Here is an 11,416-nt window from a genome sequence, read left to right as displayed (position 1 = left end):
GTTTAAACTTAGGAAAAAAATTTTACCCGAAAATAAACTCAGTAATAAACTATTGTAGTAATCTTTTAGTTTTTAAACATCAAAGCCTAAGTTAAAAAATTTTAATCAGTTTGCTTATATTGTGATATATATTTTAGTTGTTTAAGTGTTCAAAAACAAATTTATTCAAAAAATACTATTTCTTAATACCACGCACAGAGAATTATTATATCATTCAGAAAATTTAAAAACGATCAATTAAAATTAAATAAATAGTAATTTTTAAATAAAGCGAATATTTTAATGGCAACTATTTATAGAAATATACAAATAATCATGAAGTCTTTCATGAAAATAACTTTAACAAAAGGGTTGATCATGCCAATTCGATCATCAGACCACAAGTTTCGGTAGACTGAGACCGGTCTCAGTCTACCGAAACTTGTGGTCTGATGATCGAATTGGCATGATCAACCCTTTTGTTAAATTTGAGCTTGTCTCACGGCAAACGAAAGTCCGGACTTGTTCTGCAGACTTTCGCCGATTTTGTTTATTTAAAAATTACTTTAATGTTCACAACTAAATAAATGTTTCAACTTAAATCAACTTAAGTGTCATTTAGTTTTTATTAAAAAAGTTTACCAAAAACTTTTTACCAGCTAAATTAAACAAATTTGTAGTATTTAAAGCAATTAGTATCATTCATAAAAATTATTTTTTACTCGTCATTTTAAAACCGAATTTTAGAAAAGCTTATATTTTTAAACATTAATTGGGTTTCACAGCAGTTAGCAAGTTTTATTGTAAACAAAAAATTATGTTGCATGACGCAAAAAAGAGTTTGGTTTTTGTTAGTATTTATTCAGATATAATTGCTGAATTAAATGACTAAAGTTTTATAAAACTCGGACAAACGCGTTTAAAAATTATAATATAAAAGCTTTATAAACAAAGACTAAACTTTGGTAAGAAAAACCATTCGTAACTCAAATTTGTAATACAAAATAGATCAGGAGTCAGCATATTTTATAAGTGGCGGGCAACACTCTAAAAAAGTCCTTGTTTTGAAACGATTATATTAAGTAATGTAAAAACTCTGTATTGAACCAAAAATGAGATAAAATAAACAACAAAAAAGCACTAGTAGAGATTAATCGTTAACTAAGAGCCTAGTTGTAAAGTTTTATTACAAAAATTTTCTTTTTAATATTTTTAAAGCCGTATCCGGTTCATTTTTTAATCTAGAGTCCAGGTCGAATCCAGCCGGATCCGGATGTACTTAAAACTTTTGTACTTTAAACATAATTAGCATTAAGTGATTGAAGAGTTATTTTTTTTTTGCTGATTTAAAAGACTAATAATTTTGTCTCTGAAATACTTTTAAAATAACTTTGTATACTAATTAATTAGTCTTATTTTATACAACTTTAAAATCAAACTACATCCATAAACTACTTATAAACATACACTTTGAAAATAGAGACAAACTTAGTTAAATAATTTAAAAAGTAATTCATAAGTATAGAGCACAAAAAGTTTATATGCAATTTACATAAAACAAAAACATTCTGAATAAAACCAAAAAAAAAAGGTATAACTTAGATATATAGCAAAGTTAAATTTTTTGTAAAAGTTTAGTAACAAAGATAAATGTAAATTAGAAGAAATTGTAGCGTTTATTTTATAGTTTAAGTAATATAAATATAAACTTTGTTATATTTTGGAAGTTAAGGACAATAAAAAGTCTTTTATTCTGAGGTAAGCAACGTTTTTGTTTAGCGGGCTGAATTTACCAGAAATAAATAAAAAATATAAATAATACCAATAAAATAATTTTTCCTGGTGTAAAGCATCAAATCTCGAATGAATAACCTTTTTATTGAATTTCATTATGGGTATCAGAATGTTTAGTATATAAGCTTCAAAAAAAGATACGTGCAGTTCAAGTTTAACAGTTTACTAATGAACAATTTACTTTAAACAGATTAAACAAATTATTTTGTTTTCTTTAATGTACAACTAACTAACTGTATCTTAAATTATTTATAAACTGATCTACCTATTTTCGTTAATTTTACTAATAAAAACGAAAAGCATAAACTGTGATTTTTATAATTTTATTTCGATAAATTTTTCAAGTAATTATGCAAACATCCTATATTGCTCTGATAAACAAGCAATTTTGAATTGAAATTCCGGTAATCTGAACTCTCTAAATTACAGTAATTCTTTATTATCTCACTAGTTAACATTTTTTAAAACATTTTTAATACTTTACAAAAGTTATTAAAAAGCCTACAAACACTTTTTTTTGAAAAATTAAACTATTTCTTGAGATATAGCTAAACACTGTTTTAATATATATTAACTTTTAGTAATTATGAAAACTCTCTTTTAATATTTTTTTATTTATAACTTTAATGATCTTTTAATTAAATCTAAAAGATTTTATTTTAATTATAGTGCTTTTAGAGGAGTAGCCCTTTAATAATTCTGTTCATAAAGTTAATTGTCGGAACATAATTGTTTTGTTTTAATGACTTTTGATAATAAAGATTTTCGATTTCAAAACAGTTTACTCAATTTAAATGTGCAAATTGTAGTGTATTAAAGTTAGAATTAGTATGTGAATGGTATGGACGTTCTGTTGCAAATTCGAACTAAAAACTCCAAAATAGTTAATTCAATTAGAAAGCAAACTTTCAAACAACATATTTGTATGAACTTTAAATTCAATAGACAAATAAAAAACTCTTTTCAAAAAACCGTTGATATGAAAATTTTATTTCAATTTTATTAACAGACTTTTGTAGCTGAGTTATAAACTTCCAAAATCTTTTTTTTTACAGTAAATAAATATTAAAAACACAAGCCTATGTTAATGTAACTTATATGCATATCTAATAAATTCAAACTGAGGTCTCGTGTCTGTAGCCTGATTTTTTTTAGAAAGAGACTTATACTATTTGTACGTTTGAAAAAACACAATTTTGACAAAATCAATTAATTTATTTATTAAGACGTTAAACACATAAAGATTTTTTACTAAATAAGTAAAGAAATAATACTTAACTATTACTTGCTAGCTTGTATTTAATTACAAGTAAATTATAGCCTGTTGATATAAATTAAATAATATCCGGTTCTGGTCGCGTCTTAGCTTGAAAAATAAATCCGGATGCGGTCGGATCAGATCTTTTTTGATCCGCTAGACTAGATCACTAACTAAAACTTATAGTTTCAGGGCTGCAAAGTCAAAAGTGATAGAACTTAGAAAGTTGTGTCATGGCTATAACTTTGCTATTAATTTTTAAATTTTCCATTAGTCCTTAACAGTGAGACGTTACTATTGATTTTTTTATGTTTATCATAATACAAAATAAAATACGTATTAACTAGTTGTTTTTTTAACTTACAACTATAACTTAATATTTGATTTAATTAAAAAACAACTAGAATATGAAATATTTTTAAACAAATTAATAAAAAGCGTTTCTAAAGGTTTAAAGTTAGTAAGCTTATGCAATTGAAGTAAATCAATTTTATTAAGTGATTAAACTGTATTTATGCAAGTTTAAAAGAGATTATTTTTAGAACTTTAAAATGACTAATTTACAGTTCTTGTTTAAAAGCTTTAAGTTACTTAACCTTTTAAAATTTGAATTGTTCGGATTTTAGTCTAGTGTTTTAGTCTAGAATGCAGCATTTTCTTTCCATTTATTCTTAAGATTTTTAGAAAAGATTACTACTTTGAATTAAGTTAAAAAAAAAAAAAAACTTCTAAATTATGCTCACAATTTTTTTTGCAATTTAAAAAAAGTGTTAATAAAATATTACAATTTTAAACTTAAACAAGTGTTCAAAATATAAAGAAGTTTAATTTAAAACAGAAGAAAACTTTTTGTTTTTTTTTATTATTGTTTTCGTATTTTTGTTTTTTTATTAGAAGCATAAATTTATCATTACTCGTCTTTTTATTTTCATTTATAAAAGTTAAGTTCAGTTATGGTTGAATTCACTTCTTTAAAGTTATTAATAGATTATGCAACACTTTATCTATCTATTCGAATGTTAAATTATTTTTACTGTACAATCAAAATTAATAAATAAAATAAAAAGTAACAATTTTAGCACAAAATAATGATAAAATTGAACGTAAAGATATTTTAGCGTATTACATTTTTACTTTCTATAAAAAAGGATGTAACCTATCATTTAAGTATTCAAATGTTTTCTATAAGTATTGTCTATCTGCTTTAATAAGTTGATTTAATTTTATTTCGACTTTTTAGTTCTTTTGTTACTGAAAAAGTATTGAAATAAATTTTTATACAAAAAAAATTCACTTGTTTTTTTTTGTTTTCTTCTATGTCGTTTAACTGATTGTTTTATTACTAAAGATTTACATAACTAAATGATAAAAAATTAAATCTAATAGCTCGTGAGAAATTTTATAAGCATCAAGGTGTACTTTTTGATAACCGAAAGGTTCCTTTGTAAACCAGGTCCTTCGACCAATCTTTTTGAGCGCGTTCTTTTTATCGTTCAATAAACAATAACTATTAAAACATAACAAAAAGTTTACACTTGTAAACATACAATTCTACTAAATATTGGTCAATAGAAATAATTTTCTTCTGTTTCGAAAATCTGCAATTTGCTTTCTTTATATAATTTAAAACTAATAGAAAGTATTTTTTAATAGAAAAGTTTAGAATTTATAATTTTTAGATTGCATTTAGTATAAAAAAACTATTTAGTAACTAAAATTTAAAATATATATATATGTTTTTTTTTAAGTAAATTATCAGCTTTGTATAAAACAAAAAACAAGTATTTCAGTTTTATAGAGGTTGTATGAAGTGTAAATAACTTAAATAAAATTTCTAAATGTATTTTATGTTCTAATTCAATAGTATAATTTAACAATACTTTAAAAACTAAAAATGTTCAATCAAATTTACCAAAACAAAAACTAAACACTACTTTAAATATTTATCTTAAACTAATGATATGATGTAGTGTAATTTAAGGCTTATTTATGCTATGTATACTTGTTTAAAATAAGTAAGTTTACAACAACCATGTTTGTTGTGTTATGTTAAATAAAATAAGTTTGATTTTAAGTTCTTAGTATCATAAACTAAAATATCTAAAACGTAATTTATCAGTAGTTAAGTTAATTAGATGCGATTTATTTATATTAGTAGAAAATGTAAGATATTTTTAACAATAAAAACTATTTATAAACACTAGTTTCTTAAATGAAATCTAAATTTCTAGGGCAAACTATTTAGTAACTTCACATCTTAATCACCTTAGTATGTCCTAAAAAATATAAAAGTTAAACAAAAATTAAAGGTATGATGCTAAAAATTACGTGTACACCAACAAGTTTTAATAATTCAAAGAGTTAAATTATTGTATAACTAATTTAACTTATTATTAAACTTTTACAAAATTTAATAAATATAAACATTTTTCTTAAACATTATATTGAGCAAAATGTAGTTGAAAAACTTTATTTCTGTAGTTATTACTATTGTGTCTATGGTAGACAATGGTTCTTATCGTCAGTATTGACAGTAACTTTATTGACAGTAACAGGTTTAAAATAGGGTACTTACAATTATTTTAACATTAAATTTATTACAGTATGAGTGTAATGTTTACTGAATATTACTACATGACTGTGGACTTACACTGTAGAACTTTTGGAAAACTTGTAAAATACTTATAAATAGCTAGGATGTCAGTAGTTTTCTTTCGATCAACGGATAAGTAAAATATATCAATAAATAATATAAAATTTTAATCTACGGGTAGGCAGCTCATTAGCAGAATAAGGCTTTTTAGGCAAACAATCTAGACCAGCGACGCTTTTTACTTTAAAAACTTTTTTTTCTCGGATATCTCTGTATTCATTTAAGGTTAAACATTATGTTCTAAATTTTTCTAAATGAATAATAGTTAACTACTAAAGTGTGCTCCTTTACAATCCTCCTAGTAGCTAGATTACAGGCACCTGCAAAAGCTTATAACATAAAATGTTTAAAACTTATTACTCTTGCACACAAAATGAAGAACTAGATAATGTTTTATAACCAAAAAATGTTAGAGGATAAGACAGAGGAGCCAGAAATTTAATTGGAGAGATAAATGGTTAAACTGTTAATTAGTAGAGTGTGATTTGTAAAGTGACGGTAATAACATTGGTTAACAGTAAACAGTATTTTGGGTCTTTAGGTTTATTGCATAAAAGTATGTACACACTGTTGAATGTTCCTTTAATAGCAGCAAAAATAAACTAAAAAATAAGCTTGTTTGGGATTTATAAGATAGAGATTAAGATTTTATAGTAGAAAAACTTAGAACGTCAAAAAATACTTTAATTTAAAACACGGATTTTCTTTTTGTAGTATGGTAAAACATTATATTTCAAAATCAAAATCTAATTATAAATCCGAATCTAACTTTAAACAAACGAAAAGAAATTTATAGTAGGTGTAAACATTTCTTTATCTGTTATTTTTAATAACTTTGAACGTTTTTGGAAATTTAGCTAGTCTAGTTTTTAAACCAACTTATTTAGTGACATAACGATGCTTCAAGTTTTAATTTATTCTCACTTGTACTTTGACTCTTATTTTAATATCTACTTAATAAACTTACTGATGATCTACTCTGTTTAACAGAGTAGTTTTGCATTTTTTTTCAGAAAAAAATCGTAGTGTTTGACTTATTTGTATATAATAATACAAAATGTAAATGATTTTTAAGTTTATTTGTTTAGTTTTTTTCTAATAAACTAACTAAATTAGGTTCTGAATGATTACCGTTTAAAAAGTTTCAACCAATATTTTTATCCCCTTTATATAAAGTAAACAACTGTTTGTTTTCTTCACCTTAATGTAAATTATATTATTATGAACCTGTTAATCATTTAAGTTAAAAAATTTTTGTAAACGACATAGTAAAAAGTAACAATTGTTTATAGGATTCTTAACCCATATTCATCAAAATATTTTAGTTGTTACTTTTGATTTTAATTTTTAATTACCTGCTTAATATATTTATTTACCGCCTTTAATTTTCAAATTACTACTACTTTCTTATCACCCAAAGTGTATCACTCACTGATCTGTGATATAGTTTTTTTTTAATAATCTGAACTATTTCATCTAGTTTATAGATTGTAGAGCTAAGTTTTCATAACCACATATCTAAAATCCAGTTAAAATTAAGTGTCTCGATAAAAACCTATGCTTAAAGTTACGCTATGCTTGTATTTTACAAATGAATTACAAAAGTCTACATAAAATCTTAACTTGTATCAAATTATATTTAGTTTAAAAATGCTTCTGGTATTAATCTAGCATTTGTAATTAATCTAAATTTAAATTTAACGCGGTAGATAAGTTAAAACTAGCATGAAAAACTCAACATTTTTTTTCTGTTGAGTAAGTATATCGTTGAGGTTTAAAGTAAAGCTAACAAAAATGTCTAGCAGTTTAGCATTAACAAAATTGCAGTTTGAAAAAAATTCTTAAACTTAACTTTCGAAAGTTGCAAACAGTATAAAACAACTTTTAAGTGCTTATAAATTTGAATGTTATTATTTCAAGCTGTTTATAAATTTGTGTGCTGCAAAACTCTGTATACTCCATTGGACTTTTATATTGAGAGTAAGCTTCATTATTTATTGCTTAAAACTAGAATCTTGAATAAAAAGCTAATCAACTACCTACACACTGTCATATATGATGAACTATAGTAACGACAAATTACTTAATTATCAAATATTGATGACTTATATGGTAAAACTAGTAAGGTAATGTAGGAATATGAAGTTTTACGCGATAAAGTTCAAGTTGGGTCCCCTCAAAACTTTAGTTTTTTTTTTAGTATAAACAAGAATTAAATTAATTACTTTTTAACATATAATAGTTCAGAAAACTGACTTTATAGCTTATTTGTATGCAGTTAAGTAAAGAAAAAATCTTTCTTTAAGCGCGCAAAAGTGAAAAGGATACACTATACAAAAAATAGTTTATTAAAACAATTAATTACACTTTAAAATTTGTAAAGTTTATATAGATAAAATGATTTCTATAAAAGCTCTAACGCTATTAAAATTAATTCAATTTTTTTACACAAAGCGGCAAAAAAATTCGACAAACTATCGTGTAAATATTGCAGCATAAAGTTTTTACAACAACATTTCACGCACCAATCAGTTTTTCCACGGGAACATTTTTCTCCAGGAGCGCGCAGATTTCTTCGTTCTCGGCGTTGCGGTACTCGCGCTTGAGCTCCCCATAGACGAACCTCATCGCTTCGACCTCGTTCCCCGCCATCGCGCCGTGCTCCTTACTCTTCTCTTCCAACAGCGCCATCACGTTGCGGTTCCGCATCACGTAGTCCACGTAGAGCTCCATGGACAAAGTGCCTTTTTCGTTTCCTATCAGCCGGTGGCGGCGGAACTTTCCGCGGAACTTTTCATCCGCGCTCACGAGCATGTGGAGCAAAATGTAACCGAGACTGTCTTTGAACTTCCTCCAGTGATCAGCGATGCACGAAAAGGTCTTCTCCGATTCGATGACGTAAGCGGTCACGTGGTCCTCAAAATACCGCCTGATCAGCATTATCATCACGTGCAGGTATTCGTTTTTGAGGAAGAGGTAGCTTCTGAGGGTGGCGGTGACCGCTATCCCACCGTACTCGGTGGTGCACGTTCTCAGGAGGAGGCGCACTTCATCCGTGATCGGAACTCTGATGTTGTTCGCGTGGACCGATTCTAATAAATCGACGCAGGTCTGGATCAACGGGTCCATGATCATCTTGGTTTTATGAAATGCAACTGGGGAAACAATTAATTAGTTTTCTGATTTATAGATTGAATATCAATTTAAAGTATATATTTTCTAACTTTTCCGTCATTATTTACAATATTAACGACAAAAACATTAGTTTCTTGGTTTATGCTTAAACATGGCATTATGTTCTACTTTACAAAAACAGTACTACAGCACTGTTAGTGTTAAACATTTAAAAAGGGTAATTTCAATTCCTAAAAAAGGTTCAATTTCATCATAATCGGCTAGGATCTACACATATAGTTCTATGCACACATAATGACTTCTTAGGGGTATACTTGACAACACAAAACAACTAAGTTTTTAAGTAACTCATGCTAAAACGATTAGCTTTAAATATTAACATAGCTGTGGCACAAATTTCATTTATAAATGTAAGAAATATTAAAATAATCAGCAAATTATTTAGTCATTGTGCGTTGCCTAAATTGTTATAGAAATTTTTTTTGTTTTTTTTAATCAAAAACATACATGCTTCTTGAGAAAAATGTTAAGCTTACTAAATAAACTTTTATGTATTAATTCGTAAACTGTCTAATTAAAAAAACCGTCTTTAAAAAATGCGCATTGATGAAATTTTTGTAGAAGCTGTACAACATGATAATGAATTAATAAGTCGGCTTGGTTATTTCCACAGCTAAAATTGTAATTAAAAAAAGATGCGATATATTCCATGATAATACTAGAAGTTGATTCGATTAAAAACATTTTTAGACCTTATACGAAGGAAAAACGAACTAATGACAACTTTGAGTTCTTAATAAAATAAGGTAAAATTTTTATTTTTACAAGCACAACATGAAGAAAATATTTAATTCACAATCATTACTTTGAAAACATCCTTATTTAAATTACAATCATCTCCGAAACTTTATCAATAATGATTAAAGAAAATTCTTCAAGTTTTATTAAAGATATTAAAAAACTCATTTAAAGATATAAGTTTGTAAAAATGTATTTCTGTACTGACTTTGTTGATCCTTTTAATTGGTCACAATTTCTAATGCCAACATGCAGCATAATTAGTATTAGTTTAGTTAGAAGTCACAGTGTACTTTCTTACAAAAGCAAACAATGACAACCTTAAAAAACAAATATAAATTAATATTGCATTAGTGTATAAATATTTAGTTATTGATAAAATTAAGTATAATTTTAGATTTTTGTAAGTGTGTAATAAAAAAGTAATGCAATCATTTTTTATTAACAACAGTTTTTATCTATATAAGATAATGGTAGCTTAAATTTAATAAAAAACGCAAAGTAAATTGTACAATTTAAACAGACTCGATTTATAACCGTAAAAAATATTTTATAATTAAAGAACTGAACATTTTCGTTAGCATCTATAATAGAACTTAATAAACTCTCAAACGGTGTCGACTGTAGAAACAACATTTAAAAAATACACAATAAGTAAATCAAATTTGTATAAAAGAAGAACAAATAATTGAAATAAACTTAAGAGATTTAACATCAAATTAAATGAATTTCAGACTTATACTGAAAAAAACAATAAATCTGGCTATTTTAGAACGTTCTATTTAAATAAAATCTTTCAATAAAAAAAAAAATAAAACTATATTAATAAAGCTAAAACTGGTCGAAGTTTCCTAAAATCATTTAAATCTAATTTTAGTCTTTTTTCTAGCTACGAGTATCTCGTTTAATTGACCAAGAAAAGTTTTTAAGAGCATAAGTAATAAGAATTTAACAGTTTTTAATTATAGTTGTATTATAATATCAATTTTGTTTAGTTAATGAGATTTTGTTGTTTACTCACAAACCTTAAATTAAAATCACTAATAAAGTTTTAATTATAACTAAAATTTGCTTTACAAACAATGACTGTAAGTTTAAGCAATAAAATTTTATAGGCATTCAATTTTATACTTAAACTTAATAAAATAAAAAAGAAGCTTAACTTTTAAGTAGGATCTAAATGAATACAAGACTGTAAAATACAAAAATAATAACTAAGTTCCAAAATATACACTTGTTATAAACAATTCATTTGAATCTGTATTAGTCTAAGTGTAAAAAGCAACTGTTTTAAATAAGTTATTTTAATTAGACACTATAATTAGTTTATGTTTTTTCACATGACCATATTTTTTCTTTAAGTTTTGATAAAATTTATTGTACTTATTCTTTTTTATAAATTATATAGGGCTAAATTTATGATAATAACAATACTACGTAACAAATAATATTTTTTTGTTTCCGGTTCACTTATTTTACAAAACAGGAATTTAATTCAAAACTATCATTTAACAACAGATATTAAATTGTACAATATTAAAAAAAAAACATTCTTTCTAGTGCATTATATAAATCACTATGGTTGGATAAAAAAGTATAATAAAAAATAATCTGATAAAGAATAAATAAAAAACAAAAACTGAAATGTTTTTTCGCACAACAGGGTGTTGGACCAAATTTTTGTGCGTTTACTTTTTTGTTCAATAAACAATTTTGTTAAATTATTAAAACCTGATGAAATTAAGCTTTAAACTAAACTGAAATTAGTGTTTGATTGTTTTTAGTAAAAACATTATTAA

The sequence above is a fragment of the Thalia democratica genome, chromosome 5 (genome assembly GCF_965202585.1).
Source record: "Thalia democratica chromosome 5, ktThaDemo2.hap1.1, whole genome shotgun sequence".
NCBI classification, from domain to species: domain Eukaryota; kingdom Metazoa; phylum Chordata; class Thaliacea; order Salpida; family Salpidae; genus Thalia; species Thalia democratica.
This window is presented reverse-complemented; position numbering follows the sequence as displayed.